The sequence below is a fragment of the Phocoena sinus genome, chromosome 1 (genome assembly GCF_008692025.1).
Source record: "Phocoena sinus isolate mPhoSin1 chromosome 1, mPhoSin1.pri, whole genome shotgun sequence".
Taxonomy (NCBI): domain Eukaryota; kingdom Metazoa; phylum Chordata; class Mammalia; order Artiodactyla; family Phocoenidae; genus Phocoena; species Phocoena sinus.
In genome coordinates, this window is record NC_045763.1 from 107956451 (window position 1) to 107975667 (window position 19217).

At 38.1% G+C, this 19217-nt stretch overlaps 1 pseudogene; it reads right to left on the bottom strand.

Annotated features, from left to right (window-relative positions):
- Positions 1-3519: 3519 nt before the first annotated feature.
- LOC116762224 lies at positions 3520-17726 on the bottom strand (annotated as a pseudogene).
- Positions 17727-19217: the final 1491 nt, after the last annotated feature.

Consider the following 19217-nt stretch of genomic DNA (forward strand, 5'->3'; position numbering starts at 1 on the left):
AGATGAGAGGGGATTTTTTCTAAGTGTATCTTACAGTTTTCATTTTTTAAACGATGTCACTGTTTTACATATTCCAAAAGAGGATGAAAAAGCTAATCTTAAAATTTAAAAATAAAAGCAAAACAAAAGAATTTAATTATATATCAAATGATAGTATAACCACATAGAATATAATTAATTCAAGTAAATTTTGAAAGCAGTGCTTGTCTGTACACCCATAGTGGGATATATCCTAAGGACATCTTGAACTTTACTTAATAGGTTTAAGGTTGGTCGTAGAATTGGTATAATAATTCTGAAGCTGTCTTGTGTGTATAGTAGGATAGAGCAAATAAGTAAAAATGTTGATATTGTCAGGAATCAAGGTTATCAACTTGGGAGATGGAGGACAAAATTGTGAAATGGGAGGAGCTGAGGAAGAACCTTATAGTGTTGGATTGGAATTGGAGATAGCCATATCAACTAATTGGTACCGAGTCCAAGCTCTCCTACCGTGTGCTGCACAACAGGCCAGTAAATTGAGAGATGAGTTGTTAGGACAAGAAAAAGTGACTTGATTCAGAAAGCCAGCAGACAGAGAAGATGGCAGACTAATGTCCCAAAGAACCGTCCTATGGAGTTAGAATTCAGGCTTCTTTTATACTGAAAGGGGAGGGAAAGTGATGGGTTACTGAAAATTTCTTGGTGCCAGAATCATTTGTTCTTGCAGCTGTCTGAGTAGGTCTGATCACAGTGTTCCTATAAACCTCCAACAAGACATTATGCCTTTTAAAGTTCAGAGCCTTGAGAATGGGCTGTCTTTATATTTCAGGCTATAGGCAACATTATTTTAGTTATTAACTTGTAGCAAAAGCAATAGAATACAAAGTTTAAAGTAAAAGAACCAGATCCAATCTGGAGTCAAATTTGTTCTTCCCTATTACAAAATGATACCCACTGATAAGGTCTAGAAGCAGTGATACCTCACAGCAATGAGCTCATCTAGTGGTCAGTTTCTAAATACCATTTGTCTGGGATCCCTTGTAGAAATGCCTGATTTTGTGTTGGGGGAGAAAAGTATAAGTGAGCCTGCAACATTTTGTTGTGTCCAAAGACTAGTAGAGACATGTCAAAAGATCACAGAAGCCAGCCTGAAAAGTTCCCCTGTTTAAACTGGAGACCAATGGAGCATCAAAAAGAATAATGATTATATTATTACATACTGAATGAGAGAGGAATCCATATAATATATATGTAGTATACACATAGTATAATCCATGTGCTATTCTTAAAGAAAAGATGGAGGAGGGAAAGCTGTATTTTATAGAAGAATAGCAGTTAATAAGTGTGGAAGGAAAAATAAGGTTGTTTGTTAGAGTCCATGTTTACAAGAAATGATTAAGTTTTCATTTTTGCAGGGGGGACCAAAGCTAAACTGGGTGACCACAGGTTTTCTGTTTATCTCAGGTTTTAGATGTGTTTATTTTCTTGACTGCAGATGGTGTAAATGTTTATTCATAATGGTGAAAGGGCAAAATGTCAGTTTTACTACCCTAGTTCCTCTCTGTAGTCAGATTTCTACCTGTAAGGCATGGTTCCATTCACCTAAGTGCTTGGCAATTTTCTGGTTCAATACAATTATTTTGAATTTTTATTTTATTTGACAAGTTTTATTTGCATAGATGTAAAAAGAAATGTTGATTAATGCCCATAAACATCCTTGTTAACATATAGTTAATATAATTAGATACTAAGGCTATGAGTTAACTTCTTTCTGGAAGCCTTGTAAAGCCTCTGGGGTTGTAATTTATTTTGGAGGGAATGCAAGAAGTATTTTATTCTCTTACCAGTTTTACTGAGATCAAGAACTAATAATTATCCAGACTACCTCTACCAGGATTTATCTGTTGCACCTAAAACTGTATGGGTCCTCTTTCCCTAAGATCCCCATACTTGTCAATGTTGTGGCCTATAGAAAGGGACATCTTTTAGTATCTGTAAGCCTGGGATTCCATAAGCCGTATACCAGGTAAGAGACCATTTTTCTGAAAGGACTTTGTAGGCATCATTTCTATAAGTGAAGTATGGCTCTTATGCCTTAAAGTGAGTTTGCACACCAAATTTAACAAGATCTGTTGCATGGTCATATATTACAATGTAATTACAATATAATATATTATTATGTTCTGGTAGGAAGAATAAGGATTCTTACTGAATATTTGTAAGTAACTACAAGATCATGAAAAATAAAGGAATTTAATAAAAGCATTTTCCATTATGTTTAACTATTGTTACATTATGCTGAATAGTTTTGTAAGCCAATCAACACATATGTTTTTTTTTTTCTTGGCCGTGCCACGTGGCATGTGGGATCCTAGTTCCCAGACCAGGGATCGAACCTGTGTCCCCCTGCAGTGGAAGCATGGAGTCCCAACCACTGGACCACCAGGGAATTTACCATATTATTTTCTATAGAGTCATTATTCTTAGATTTTCTTGATGTTTAATTGGCTTACAGTCTATAGTAAGACTTCCCCAGGATGTCTTTTCAGTATTCCAAAGACTCAGGTATCATGAAATACCTTTTAAACAATGTTTCATTTCAGTTTGTACAAATAGACCCTGTTAAATTGAGGAATCAAGGTATATTAAAAAGAAAAAGAGTTTTCTCATATGCACACTAAAGAGAATATTAACCACAATTTGATTAGTTCTTTTGGTACATTTAGACCCAGTAATTAATTCATGTTTTGTTGATCTTGGGTAAATAATCTACTTCCTTACAAAGTCATCTGCTTCTGGGTAAAAGAGTCCTGGAAATCCTTGCAGGAATCCTTGTACAAGTTGGAGTTACTTGCACAGTCTGACAAATGTCTGTCTGAGGTGATGATGTTAGCTTACACTGGAAGCTGTACCCATGAGTCTATTTCCTGTACTATTAACAGTTAAGACTAGATACAGTCTTTTACTGAGGCTCTTTTGATGTTTCTTTCAGAAGCCTCAATTTCTCTCTAATCTGTAGTTTGTAGGAGGGACATTGCATAAGGGAAAAGCAAAAATCACTCTGTATGAAAAGACTGAATGGCTCTGGATAATTCTATATTATAACCAAAAATCTCAGTATGGCTAAAAGTGCAGTTGCCTATAGAAATATACACAAAACGAATTAATTAGAATTTAATCATTGATTACCCTGAGACTTGCATCAATTAAGCCATTAAGTTATGTCTTCCTTGCTAACATAGGGAGTTTGACAGCATTCATGATTGGGGGTATGCAGGTAAAATGGTGTTCAATCTCTCTCTCTCTCCCTCTCCCTCTCCCTCCCCCTCCCCCCTCTCCACCCACATACAACTGCCTTATTTGTACAGATTTACTATAAATAGCTTTATGCATTTAGTAAGTTACAAGCCAATAAATTCAACTGAGCAGTTGTGAAGTCTAACATGCAAGAGCTTGACTTAAACTTAGACAGTGATTCACGATATTTCTGACATGTCTTCAACTGGTGAAAGAGAATATTTGGTTTCCTTCTTATTTTCAACGTGTTATTTGACTATCTTCCCAATGAACATATTTCATGTTCTTCTTTACCATTCTTGTTTTTGCTTTTGGATCAGAAGCAATATGACTTGCATATACTTAAGCCCAAATAAAGCTCTTATATTTCTGTTGAACAGTTTCAATGCCTGTCAACATATTTTGCTGAAAAGTCAAGATTTTCAAGTCTACCTTGGTTATATTTAATTTCAGCTTCCTGCTGACAGCATCCCTAGATCTGACAGGGTGTGTTGTGTGGATTTGTCACCATAAGCTCCTCTAAACTAAAGGCTTCTTTGCATAATTATGTTCATTGATGTATAGTTCTACAAGTTTACGCTATGCTTCTTTGTCCCCAACCCAGATTCTTCTAAATACTCATTCATGTTAATTCTGAACAGCTTTCACATTTCCCCAGGGTGTTTGAATTTCAATTTTATGTTTTCTTATAAAAGTATCAGCTGGATCTTTTGTAAAATTGGGTCACATACCTATATAACATCATTATATCTTTCCATGGTGTCAGATTTCACTTGACTCTGTGACTGCCAGGAAACTTCAACTCCTGAAGGCAAAACAATGCCAAGGCATACTGACCATAGCCTAGGGCTGCAATCATTACCTATTCACATATTATCCAACTACCATCTCCAACCATAGAAGCATATTCACTAATTAACTCTTAAACTTTTACCATTTGACCACTATTTCAGGAAATTTGTTCTTTCCTTTTTTTCATTTTATCTCACATCTTCTTCCTAAAGCTCAAATCTTCTAAAAGATAAGACCTTTGTCATCTTTCCAGGATCTAAAGGCAGCTGTGCACTTTCCCTGGAGAATTTTTAAAATTATAATCTTGTGATCATTTTGTTTTTCATGTCATCATTCTTTTTTTTTTGAATTTTATTTTTTTATACAGTAGGTTCTTATTAGTTATCCATTTTATACATATTAGTGTATACATGTCAATCACAATCTCCCAATTCATCACACCACACCACCACTACCCCCTTCCACTTTCCCCCGTTGGTGTCCATAGGTTTGTTCTCTACATCCGTGTTTCTCTTTCTGCCCTGCAAACCGGTTCATCTGTACCATTTTTCTAGCTTCCACATATATGCATTAATATACAATATTTTTATTCTCTTTCTGACTTACTTCACTCTGTATGACAGTCTCTAGATCCATCCACGTCTCTACAAATGACCCAATTGCGTTCATTTTTATAGCTGAGCAACATTCCATTGTATATATGTACCACATCTTCTTTATCCATTCGTCTGTCGATGGGCATTTAGGTTGCTTCCACGACCTGGCTATTGTAAATACTGTTGCAATGAACATTGGGGTTCATGTGTCTTTTTGAGTTATGGTTTTCTCTGGGTATATGCCCAGTAGTGGGATTGCTGGGTCATATGGTAATTCTATTTTTATTTTTTTAAGGAACCTCCATACTGTTCTCCATAGTGGGTGTATCAATTTACATTCCCACCAGCAGTGCAAGAGGGTTCCCTTTTCTCCACACCCTCTCCAGCATTTGTTGTTTGTAGATATTCTGATACTGCCCATTCTAACTGGTGTGAGGTGATACCTCATTGTAGTTTTGATTTGCGTTTCTCTAATAATTAGTGATTTTGAGCAGATTTTCATGTGCATCTTGGCCATCTGTATGTCTTCTTTGGAGAAATGTCTATTTAGGTCTTCTGCCCATTTTTGGATTGGGTTCTTTCTTTTTTTAATATTGAGCTGCATGAGCTGTTTATATATTTTAGAGATTAATTCTTTGTCCATTGATTCATTTGCAAATATTTTCTCCCATTCTGAGGGTTGTCTTTTCATCTTGTTTATGGTTTCCTTTGCTGTGCAAAAGCTTTTAAGTATCATTAGGTCCCATTTGTTTATTTTTGTTTTTATTTCCATTACTCTAGGAGGTGGATCAAAAAAGATCCTTGCTGTGATTTATGTCAAAGAGTGTTCTTCCTGTTTTCTTCTAAGAGTTTTATAGTGTCCAGTCTTACATTTAGGTCTCTAATCCATTTTGAGTTTATTTCTGTGTATGGAGTATGGTGTTAGGGAGTGTTCTAATTTCATTCTTTTAAATGTAGCTGTCCAGTTTTCCCAGCACCACTTATTGAAGAGACTGTCTTTTCTCCATTGTATATCCTTGCCTCCTTTGTCATAGATTAGTTGACCATAGGTGCATGGGTTTATCTCTGGGCTTTCTATCTTGTTCCATTGATCTATATTTCTGTTTTTGTGCCAGTACCATATTGATTAGATTACTGTAGCTTTATATCATTATCTGAAGTCAGGGAGTCTGATTCCTCCAGCTCCATTTTTTTCCCTCAAGACTGCTTTGGCTATTTGGGGTCTTTTGTGTCTCCATACAAATTTTAAGATTATTTTCTTCTAGTTCTGTAAAAAATGCCATTGGTAATTTGATACGGATTGCACTGAAACTGTAGATTGCTTTGGGTAGTATAGTCATTTTCACAATATTGATTCTTCCAATCCAAGCATATGGTATATATCTCCATCTGTTGGTATCATCTTTAGTTTCTTTCATCAGTGTCTTATAGTTTTCTGCATACAGGTCTTTTGTCTCCCTAGGTAGGTTTATTCTTAGGTATTTTATTCTTTTTGTTGCAATGGTAAATGGGAGTGTTTCCTTAATTTCTCTTCCAGATTTTTCATCATTAGCGTATAGGAATGCAAGAGATTTCTGTGCATTAATTTTGTATCCTGCAACTTTACCAGATTCATTGATTAGCTCTAGTAGTTTTCTGGTAGCATCTTTAGGATTCTCTATGTATAGTATCATGTCATCTGCAAATAGTGACAGTTTTACTTCTTCTTTTCCAATTTGTACTGCTTTTATTTCTTTTTCTTCTCTAATTGCCATGGCTAGGACTTTCAAAACTATGTTGATTAATAGTGGTGAGAGTGGACATCCTTGTCTTGTTCCTGCTCTTAGAGGAAATGCTTTCAGTTTTTCACCATTGAGAATGATGTTTGCTGTGGGTTTGTAATATATGGCCTTTATTATGTTGAGGTAGTTTCCCTCTATGCCCACTTTCTGGAGAGTTTTTATCATAAATGGGTGTCGAATCTTGTCAATTTGTTCTTCTTTCTCTAGTTCCTTTAGGTGTAAGTTTAGGTTGTTTATTTGAGACTTTTCTTGTTTCTTGAAGTAGGCTTGTATTGCTATAAATTTCCCTCTTAGAACTGCTTTTGCTGCATCCCATAGGTTTTGGATTGTTGTGTTTTCGTTGTAATTTGTCTCGAGGTATTTTTTGATTTCCTCTTCAATTTTTCCAGTGATCTCTTTGTTATTTAGTAACGTATAGTTTAACCTCCATTTGTTTACTTTTTTACATTTTTTCCCCCTGTAATTGATTTCTAATCTCATAGCGCTGTGGTCAGAAAAGATGCTTAATATGATTTCAGCTTTCTTAAATGTACTGAGGTTTGATCTGTGACCCAAGATGTGATCTATCCTGGAGAATGTTCCATGCGCACTTGAGAAGAAAGTGCAATCTGCTGTTTTTGGATGGAATGTCCTATAAATATCAATTAAATCTAGCTGGTCTATTGTGTCATTTAAAGCTTGTGTTTTCTTATTAATTTTCTGTTTGTATGATCTGTCCATTGGTGTAAGTGAGGTGTTAAAGTCCCCCACTATTATGGTGTTACTGTCGATTTCCTCTTTTATAGCTGTTAGCAGTTGCCATATGTATTGAGGTGCTCCTATGTTGGGTGCATATATATTTACAATTGTTATATCTTCTTCTTGGATTGATTCCATGATCATTTTGTAGTGTTCTTCCTTGTCTCTGGTAACATTCTTTATTTTGAAGTCTATTTTATCTGATATAAGTATTGCTACTCCAGCTTTCTTTTGATTTCCCTTTGCATGGAATATCATTTCCATCCCCTCACCTTCAGTCTGTATGTGTCCCTAGGTCTGAAGTGGGTCTCTTGTAGACAGCATATATATGGGTCTTGTTTTTGTATCCATTCAGCAAGCCTGTGTCTTTTGGTTGGAGCATTTAATCCATTCACGTTTAAGGTAATTATCGATATGTATGTTCCTATTACCATGTTCTTGTTATGGGCTTATTTTTATAGGTCCTTTTCTTCTCTTGTGGTTCCCACTTAGAGAAGCTCCTTTAGCATTTGTTGTAGAGCTGGTTTGGTGGTGCTGAATTCTCTTAGCTTTTGCTTGTCTGTAAAGCTTTTGATTTCTCCATCAAATCTGAATGTGATCCTTGCCAGGTAGAGTAATCTTGGTTGTATGTTCTTCCCTTTCATCACTCTAAGTATATCATGCCACTCCCTTCTGGCTTGTAGAGTTTCTGCTGAGAAATCAGCTGTTAACCTTATGGGATTTCCCTTGTATGTTATTTGTCTTTTTTCCCTTGTTGCTTTCAATAATTTTTCTTTGTCTTTAATTTTTGTCAATTTGATTACTATGTGTCTTGGTGTGTTTCTCCTTGGGTTTATCCTGCTGGGGACTCTCTGTCCTTCCTGGACTTCGGGGGCTATTTCCCTTCCCATGTTAGGGAAATTTTTGACTGTAATCTCTTCAAATATTTTCTCAGGTCCTTTCTCTCTCTATTCTCCTTCTGGGACTCCTATAATGTGAATGTTGTTGCATTTAATGTTGTCCCAGAGGTCTCTTAGGCTGTCCTCATTTCTTTTCATTCTTTTTTCTTTATTCTGTTCCATGGCAGTGAATTCCACCATTCTGTCTTCCTGGTCACTTACCCATTCTTCTGCCTCAGTTTTTCTGCTATTGATTCCTTCCAGTGTATTTTTCATTTCAGTTATTGTATTGTTCATCTTTATTTGTTCTTTAATTCTTCTAGGTGCTTGTTAAACATTTCTTGCATATTCTTGATCTTTGCCTCCAGTTTTTTCCCAAGGTCCTGGATCATCTTCATTATTCCCAATTCTTCTTCTGGAAGGTTGCCTATCTCCAATTCATTTAATTGTTTTTCTGGGGTTTTATCTTGTTCCTTCATCTGGTACATAGCCCTCTGCCTTTTCATCTTGTTTATCTTTCTGTGAATGTGGTTTTTGTTCCACAGGCTGCAGGACTGTAGTTCTTCTTGCTTCTGCGGTCTGCCCTCTCGTGGATGAGGCTATCTAAGAGGCTTGTACAAGTTTCCTAATGGGAGGGACTGGTGGTTGATAGAGCTGGGTGTTGCTCTGGTGGGGAGAGCTCAGTAAAACTTTAATCTGCTTGTCTGCTGATGGATGGGGCTGTGTTCCCTCCCTGTTGGTTGTTTGGCCTGAGGCAACCCAATACTGGAGACTACCCGGCTCTTTGGTGGGCCTAATGGCAGACTCTGGGAGGGCTCACGCCAAGGAGTACTTCCCAGAACTTTTGATGCCAGTGTCCATGTCCTCATGGTGAGACACAGCCAACCCCTGCCTCTGCAGGAGACCCTCCAACACTAGCAAGTAGGTCTGGTTCAGTCTCCTATGAGGTCATTGCTCCTTCCCCTGGGTCCCAATGCACACACTACTTTGTGTGTTCCTTCCAAGGGTGGAGTCTCTGTTTCCCCCAGTCCTGTCAAAGTCCTGCAATCAAATCCCACTAGCCTTCAAAGTCTGATTCTCTAGGAATTCCTCCTCCTGTTGACGGACCCCCAGGCTGGAAAGCCTGATGTGGGGCTCAGAACCTTCACTCCAGTGGGTGGACTTCTGTGATATAAGTGTTCTCCGGTTTGTGAGTCACCCACCCAGCAGTTATGGAATATGATTTTATTGTGATTTTGCCCCTCGTACTGTCTCATTGTGGCTTCTCCTTTGCCTTTCAATGTGGGTATCTATTTTGGTGAGTCCCAGTGTCTTCCTGTCGATGATTGTTCAGGAGTTAGTTGTGATTCCTGTGTGCTCTCGCAGGAGGGAGTGAGCACACATCCTTCTACTCTGCCCTATTGAACCAATCTCCCATGTCATCATTCTTAATGCCAGTCCTTTTATCCTGAATCGTCGCAAAATAGCTTGCCTGGCTTAAGTTCTAAAAAAATTTAGGTGTGTGATATTTTGGACAAGTAAAATGCAGCTTTGTTCCCACATTAAAACTACAATTGAACCATATATTATGATGGATTATTTTCTTTATTTCTCACAATTACTGACTTAAAACACCAATTTGTTTAATTTTTCCCACAGTCTTGAGGATATCTGATAATACAAAATATAGAATCTCCCTAATGCACAGCCTTACCTGTCAAGGAGTTATCATTGAGCTTTGTTTTTTATAGTCTATGTCTTAAAAATAGTGGGCTTTTTTCGAATATCTTTTCTCAAACAATACATGTGCCTCTTTCTCTCCCTCCTTCACCCTGATGTTGTTTCAACACCTGTCATTTCTTCCTTCTTATTGAGAAACTCTGTCCTAGTTATTCTGTTCCCCATTCCCATGTTTCAAAGCATTTTTCCTTGATGTCACACCAGTCACTAAGCTTCCTGCTCTGAGACTGTAGAATCCTGAGAAACCTAATTTAGGGGCTGAGCTAATCACTGGTCATCCAGGAGATAATTCTTCAGATTTTGAACTACGTATTTACTTTGCTTCTTCAGTGGTGGTATAAGAATGACCTAGGAAATTTGTGGAAGAAAGAAGCGTCCTGTGCCCTATCCCTATGCCCAGAGAGTATTAACAAGTTCCTCATGTGATTTTGGTGTAAATGATCCCTAGGTCTGCAGCCCATGCACCAAGGATTGGAGAAAAAGGAATTCATATTAACTGAGTGACTTCTCAGACACTGAACTTAGTAGTTTGTCTGTTTGTCTGTCTGTCTAGCCACACACACACACACACACACACACACACCCCCATACATACACAAACACACACACATATTTAAAATCATCCAAAAGATCTATACATAATGTTATATTCTCTATTTTGTAAAATGGGATAATGAGGCTCAAAGAGATTAAATAAATTGTCTACTATTGCATATTTCGTTAGTGGTAGATCTGGTATTCAAATCCAATAATATCTTTTCCAAATCCATGGTTTTATTTCTTCAATCCAGCCCCAGTAAAGGATTTTGTGAGGAATACACTTGGAACTAAGGAATATTGGTAAAAATTAGCTGTTAATAAAATAAAAGTTCATAATGACTTTTATTCATTCATTCAACAAGTATTTATTGACTATTCTATGTGGCAGGGACTTGTAAGGACATGGGGGGAACAAGACAGGTCCTACACACACAAAGATTGTCTTCTAACAGCCAAACATTATATAGATAATTACTAAATATATTGTAATTGTAATGAGTGTTAATTATTATTTACGTGTTCCTTCATCTAGTTTCATCAACTAGGGATGGAAAGCTGACTGAGCATAAAAAATAGACCCATGGAATCCATGAGAATATATTTTTCCTGGGCAGGAATCTTCTGATTTTTTCATCTTAAAAGTGAGAAAATCACTGTTTATTCCACTCTGACATTCTAATATGAAGCTGTATGGCACAGTGCAAAGAGCACTAACCTGGAAGTCTTGAGGTTCCCAGATTTATAAAGGTACCTCTGCCACCAACAAGCTGTGGGAGCTCTAGCAAGTTTCTTAATCTTTGTAAGTCTCAGTTTCTTCATCTATAAAATTAGGTTATTGTCCTTCATTTTTCCAGTTTTGCAAGTTCCCTATAGAGGAACGGCCCCGCCATGCTGCCCTGGAAACCTTTGTATTCACATAGTTCACACAGGCTTAAATTGCAGCTAATCTGAGTTTTGGCAGAATGCGTTTTTATCCTCTGGAATGCAAGAGGATGGGAGGCTTGTGAGAAGTTGCCTTGAAGATCCCACTAGTCTCCCTGTTCCCCTGTTAATCTCTCATGAGATAGATTATCAACACCTACCAGGTTTTGATGAGATATGATGCTTTCTGCCTGCTTTTCTCAAGGTACAGCTGAGACTACAAAACCAATTCGTTCCAGTCTAGAATTGGCTCCTCAGCAGTGGGTGTCCTACAACTCACATTGCAGTCATCAGCCCCTTTTGTTTTGGTGTTGTACTTTTTGATATGTAAGACAACGGCCCAGGGAGCTTGTACGTTTGACTACTCTTTTTTCACTGTCTATATAAGTAATAAACTGCATCTAAAAGTGGCTCATTGTATTTTTGCCAGCTGAGTCAGTCAGGCCTTGGTCTTATCTTGTGTGCTTGACAGTTTATTCCTGCTCCAGTGTTCTCTTTGAGCTGTGATGAACTCAGTGTGTGTTAAACGGTCATTAGGAACTGCAACCAAGACCAGGCCGTAGTCCTTGGTGTATGTATTTGCTGAAAAAACATTATGCTTAGCCTATGCCCTGAGAACATATAACTGAGGAACTAGCTGGAAGAGTGTCTACATGTTTAGAGAATTATAAAAGCATGTTGAAGGATGAGCTGATGGTAGTCTTTTGGTAGCCAAAGGGGATGAAAATAAGGACAGTATTCAGGCTAGGTTAGGAAAGCTTGAGGGGAAAATAAGAAATGCCTACAACAATATCCAACTCCTTAAGGGGCAGCCCAAGCTGAGTGGTGTGGTCTGAGAGAATAGCTTACCCCACAGTGAATTGTGCACCTGGCCAAGGAGGTCCACAGAATGGACCCAGGGCTCATTATACTGCTGGGGAGCATCACCTCCAGGGGGAGGAGGATGTAATCATGAGGCTCTGCTGCACACTTCAGAATTCAACCTTGGGGCTGTCCTTACAGTAGATGCCTACCAAATAACTTTTGGATTAGCAGGAATGAAAGATGCTTGAAGATGTATAATGAATTTTACCTTAATGGATCTTCTTCATAGGATCAGAAGGGGCTAAGGAAAAAAGATCATTGCATGTAAAGAAATATAGTAATAATCATTTTCTTCTGTACTTTCAGTTTACAAAGGTGTTTTTTTTTTGTTTTGTTTTTTTTTTGCCGTACGCAGGCCTCTCACTGTTGTGGCCTCTCCTGTTGCGGAGCACAGGCTCTGGACGCGCAGGCTCAGCAGCCATGGCTCACGGGCCTAGCCGCTCCACGGCATGTGGGATCCTCCTGGACAGGGTCACGAACCCGTGTCCCCTGCATCAGCAGGCAGACTCTCAACCACTGTGCCACCAGGGAAGCCCAACAAAGGTTTTTATACACATTGTTTCATGAATATTTATTGAGTAATTAATTTCCTGACTCCATGCTAGGCACTGGAGTCACAGAGTCAGTCAAGTTCTCCAAATTGGTAGGAAATAAGTCTCAAAAACAGATACTTTTATCAGAATGTGGCAACTGTCCTAACCTTTGGATATTATAGCAGCATAGAGGAGGGGCATGTAGTACAAGACAAGAACATGTCTTGCTAATGGGAAGGTGAAACAGTGAGAATTTTCAAGGACAATCCTATTCTCATCATAGTTCACCACAGGCGAATGTCCTCAAGAATGGATGGTATAAGTCAGGGTCTTTCTAAGGAAGGGTCTTTGCTGAATCTTTGAAGAATGAAAAGAATCCCTCAGAGGATTCTTGGTATAAAAATGCAGGAGCTAAAAGCCATCTAAATTTTAAAAGGAGAAGTAAATTATCTCTGTTCACAGATGACATGATCTCATATGTAAGAAATGCTAAAGATTCCACACCAAAAAAAAGTTAGAAAAAATAAATGAATTCAGCGAAATAGCGGGATACAAAATCAACACACAAAAATCAGTTGTGTTTCTATACCCTAACAATGAACTACTAAAAAAAGAAATTAATAAAACAATTCCATTTGCCTCAAAAAGAATTAAATACTTGGAAATTAACCAAGGAGACGAAAGACTTGTACAATGAAATTACAAAACATTGCTGAAAGAATTTTAAAAAGACAAAAATAAATGGAAAGTTGGCCAATGTTCATGGATTAGAAGATTTGATATTGCTAAGATGTCCATACTGCCCCAAATGATCTGCAGATCCAATGCATTCCCTATCAAAATCCCAACTTTTTTCACAAAAATAGAAAAATCCACCTTAAAGTTCATATGGAATTTCAAGAGATCCTGAATATCCAAAACAATTTTCAAAATGAAGAACAAAGTTGGAAAACTCATATTTCCTGATTTCAAAACGTACTACAAAGTTACAGTAATCAAAAAGTGTGGTATTGGCATAAAGACAGACATGTAGACCAATGGAATAGAATAGAGACCAGAAATAAACTCTTACGTATATGGTCAAATGATTTTTGACAAGGGTGCCAAGACCATTCAATGGATGAAAAGACAGTCTTTTCAACAAAGAGTGCTGGGGGAAATGGATATCCACCAGCACTAGAATAAAGCTGAACTCTTATTTAACACCATATCCAAAAATTAACTCAAAATTGATCAAAGACCTAAATGTAAGAGCTAAAACCATAAAACTCTTAGAACAAAACAGGGGGAAAGCTTCATGACATTGGATTTGGCAATGATTTCTTGGCTATAACATCAAAGGCACAGGCAACAAAAGAAAAAAATAGGTAAATTGGACTTTATCAAAATGAAAAATTTTTGTGCATCAAAGGACTTCTATCATCAGAGTAAAAAGGCAACCCACAGAAAAGGAGAAAATATTTGCAAATCATATATCTGATATGGGATTAATATCCAGGAAATATACAGAACTCTTAAAACTCAACAACAAAAAACATAGAACCCAATTTAAAAATGGGCAAAGGACTTGAATGGACATTTCTTCAGAGAAGATACACAAATGGCCAATAAGCATGTGAAAAGATGTCAACATGACTGATCATCAGGGCAATGCCAATTAAAACCACAATGAGGTTTCACTTCACACTCATTAGGATGGCTATTATAACAATTTTAAAGGTCTCTAAACAAGAAAACAAAACAAAACAATTTCTACTACAGAGGTTGAGAATGTTTCCAGGAAAATTATGTACTCTATGATACCCCCTCTATCTCTTCCTGAGCACATATATGAAGTTACTTTCTTACAGAATAGCCTTCAAATTAAACAAAATTCTTTATGTTCTCAAGGGCAGTGTTTTCTCTTACCTAGTCTGGCAATCTTAATCTTTTAGTTCATTGAAATTTAATATAATTACTATTATACCTGGGTATATGTCTACCACTTTATTACTTGGTTTCTATATTTACCATATGTTTTATGTTCCACTTTCCCCTCCTTCTTTGCTTTCTTTTTGATTAGACAAATATTTTATGTTATTACATTTTCTCCTCTTAACTTACCTTACCATTCTTTAAGAGTTTACCTTAGAAATATCAACATGCAACATTTTTTATTTAGTATATTTTTATACAAATGATTACTTTCACAATACTGCTAGAATTCCAACTAGGATTATTTTCATTCTTTCATAAAAAGTAGTTTTAGAGCTTCACTGGTGGCGCAGTGGTTGAGAGTCCGCCTGCCGATGCAGGGGACGCGGGTTCGTGCCCCGGTCCGGGAAGATCCCACATGCCGCGGAGCGGCTAGTCCCGTGAGCCATGGCCACTGAACCTGTGCGTCCGGAGCCTGTGCTCCGCAACGGGAGAGGCCACAACAGTGAGAGGCCCGCGTACTGCAAAAAAAAAAAAAAAAAAAAAAGTAGTTTTAGTATGTTTGTAATAGCCTTTGCTGGTGAGTCTTCTCAGTTTTTGTTTGTCTAAAAACATAGTTATTTCACCGTCATTTTTAAATTCTTAACATTTTTTGATTTATTGAGGTATAATTAACTACACATATTTGAAGTGCACACTTGATCTGTGACGCATCACCACACTCATGATAATGAATATGACCATCATCCCCCAGAGTTTCCTCCTGCTCTTTCGTAATCTCTCCCTCTTTCCTATCCCTACCATTGATACCTCCATCCCTAGATAATCACTGATCTGATTTCTGGATCATATGGTATATGTTCTTTTCTGTTGGCTTCTTTTGCTCAGCCTAATGTTTTAGAGATTTAACCATGTTATTATGTTGTGATGGTTTATTTTATGTGTCAACTTGACTTGCCCAAATAGGATGCTCAGAGAGGTGGCAAAACATTATTTCTGTGTGTCTGTGAGGGTGTTTCTGGAAGAGATTAGCATTTGGTCTATTAAGCTCTATCTCTGTGCAGCTTTCTCCTCCTTGGTACTCTACCCCGTGCATTCTGCATTGTTGGTCTTTGCAGACTTACCAGGCTGGAAATTCTCAAGGTATTCAGCCTGGGCAATTAAAGTGCTCACTTCATTTGTTTCCTGTATTTCAGGGATTACTGTCCTTCACTGCTTGTTTTTGAATGTCTAAAAACCATTATTTAATATATTTTGTCTGGATCTTTGGTTGTTTTAGATGTGAGGATAAATCTAGTCCCTGTTATTCTATTTTGACCAGAAATAGAAGTCTCTTGGTAATTTTTGATTGGATGTCAAATATTGTGACTCTTTACATTGTTGAGTGCTGGATATTTTTGTACTCCTATAGGTATTCTTGAGTTTTGTCTTGGCATGCAATTATTTGGGAACCATTTGACCTTTCAAGAATTTTTAGTATAGTTCTTTTGTGTCCCATCCCGCATTAGTCCAATACTTGACAATGTCTTGGGACCATGTGCTTCAATCAAGCCCCTTTTCTCTAGTTAGTCTTTACTACCTCAGAACCAGGAGACTTTGGGACATTTCACTCTGCTTTTTATAAGCTCTCATGCTAGCTCTTAAGCCTTCCATGCAGCAGTCCAGACTTCAGTAAGTGTCCTTTAGGGAAAACTAGCTGTGCATCTGATGCCCTTCAAGTTTTCAACTCATCCCTCTATCACCACATACCCACTAAGAGCTTTGTTGGTTTCACTTTACCCCCATCAGATACCCTCTGCCTGGGCAAAGCTCAGTCCTCAGCCCATGCCCAGAATCAGCAAATAGCTACAGGGAATAAGATGGCTAGTGATCTCAGTTCACCTTGGGCAGTTCTGCTTTCCCTCCTGAACATTAGATCATTTAGTCCTGGCTGCAGCCACAGTTCTTTGTTACATCTAAAAATAAGATGCCACTCTCAGAATCCATTCTGTGCTCAGACTGGCTCTTGATCAGGTAGATCCCTGGATTGTCAAATTCCTTTACTCTCCTCAGATATCCTAACTCTAGGTCATTCTCCCAGACAACCTACAGGAACCAGCTCTGCTAATTGGGGGAGAAAAAGAAACACCATCTTCAGGTTGCCACAGATGTTTCCATTTGTGGATACAACAAAAGACCCCAAACATTCAAAATATCTCCAGTCTGTCCCCTGACCCTCAGAAATATTTTCTGAGATCCTGTTGAATGTAACACCCATTCCACTACCCAATCCCAAAATGTAACTTGTAACTGTGACCCAGACTATTGTAATCGATGACAAAGATCCCTGAAAACAAGAACTAAGTTAGGTCTGTCGTCATAGTTTTGAGGATCAGTTGGCCTGGAGTTAAGACTTTTACCCCTAAGATCCAGGTATACAGGTCTGCAGTAATCTTTGTGGCTCTTTCAGGTGTTTAGACTTCTCACCTGATGTTCTCCTCCTAAGCTATCACTAGCAGGAGGGCTTTGGAAGTTGTAGTGAAGGGAAATTAGTTTTGGAGTAGTTGAGAATTTGGTGAAAAACTACTTTGGGTTTTAAAATATCATATAGCATATGGCCTTCTGACAAAGAACCTTGCCCTCCTCCCTAGAAAGTCAATGAAGAGAATACTCTCAAGACAGGAGTCTCCTTCAGCATATGACTGAGTGCCTGAAGAATTCTTACTGGTAAAAGAGTGCAGAGAAGTTCATCTGTAAGTACCCTGGAGCCAGGGAACGGGTTAGGGAAAGGGAGGTGGTACTCCAGATCTGCATATGTGCTGCTGGATGAATAGGGACCAAATAGGGCAGCGGAGAGACTCACAATGTCTCCCAACCACCTGTGTCATGGGTAATTGTCGATGCAGGGGAGGAGTTTGTAAGGGATACAACAAAAGACCCCAGATCAACTGGGCCAGAAGGAAGCACTTTGGGAAGCATATGTCAGTGCAAGTGTGGGTCTTGACAGAATTCTGGTGCCATTTTATTGTTTCAGTGACCAGGGTACATGATGTTCAGGAGACCATTCTGTTAGTGCCTGAGTCCACGTTACACCTACCACTGTCTACCTCTGGTCTGCAGGCAGTCTTTTGACCTGCTGTTGAGCTTTGAGGCTAACTGTTTTGGTCCATTTCTACTATCACATGTCTTCATTACCTGTCCTTCTACTTTACATCTCCACTTCTCTCTTCAACTCCCTCTATTCTTCTCACCCTCTAGTCACTCCCACAGTATCATTCCCTTCTCTCCCTTGAGGAAATTTAACTCAGTTGAATCTTTACAGCAGCAAATACAGGGTAGCCTTGTTGTGTTATCTGATGAAAAGTCCAGAGACCAGCTATGTAAAAACCCCATGAAATAAAGGGATGGAAAATAAAAAGGATACTATCATCATGGCCCTGAACAGAGACATCTGAGGGAAGTGATTGCTGTCAGAATGAAGTATATAACCTGCTTTCAAGTACATATCTGACGGAGAAAAGAAGGAGTAGGGAAGTTCCAGGATAATGGATACATATATCTCTGGATATATGTTAGAATCACCTGGGGAGCTTAAAAAAATATAGATACCTGGATCCCATAGCAGAGATTTTCATTTAATTGGGGTGGAGGTAGTAGAGTGGGCATCCGTATTTTTATAGAATCTGTATAGGTAGTATTAATGTCAGCCAGGGCTGAAAATCATTAGACTAGGATCTCAGCTAATCCAGCACAGGAAGATGGCTAAGTGTGCAGCTTACAGAAAGTGCTAAAAATCAGATCAGAGTTTGCATTCCTCTAGTTAACGTCGGCATAGCCTGGAACAAAAAGAAGAGGAAAGGTGGCAGATGGAGGGACGACACCATGTGTCCCATATACCTATTACTTTCCTCTTTATTCAAAAGTATCTGTGTGGCAATTTACATTCTTTAGATCCTGAGGCTAACTGAGTGGATAGGTCTTGATAATATAATCAGTAATCAATGAAGAACTCAAATATTATTGCTGTATAATACTTTTATTCAACAGTTTCACGGGAAAAAAAACCCTCACATTTCTGTATGTGTTATATCACATAATTTTCAGACATGTCAGAGTCCAGTGAAAAATTACATTTGGAGAAAAGCTTTAAAATTCATTCTTGTATGCCACTCCTTTGTGAAATACCGAAAAGCAGCTCTGTACCGCAGCACTAAAGGTTACAAAAAGCACCATTTAAAGGAGGACTCACATGTTTAATTCGCTTTATAGTCTTATTCCCCCTTTGTAACAGAGCTGTACTCACTCAAAATGCTTCAGTGTAGTAACAACCAACATTCTCCAATTTACCAAAATTTAAACAAGTTTCACATATGGGGCCCAGTGTGGAGATTAGGACTAATCAACATTAGTGAGCTTTGGCTGTTCTAAAACCACAACCTGGGTAGGTGTTCTGTAGATGGGAATAGAAAAGAAATAGGATGATGAACACATAATGTGATACTTATAGTAGGTATCTCCTCGACCATTTTAACCTGACTATAAAATCCACATAGCATTTAGTTTTTCATATCAATCGTACTGCAAAAGCACTGTGCTACACAAAATTCGACTCCAACTAATGTTGGAACTAAAACAAAAATTTTTAACAAAACGTATTCATTCAAAGCACAACTGAGGGGCTTC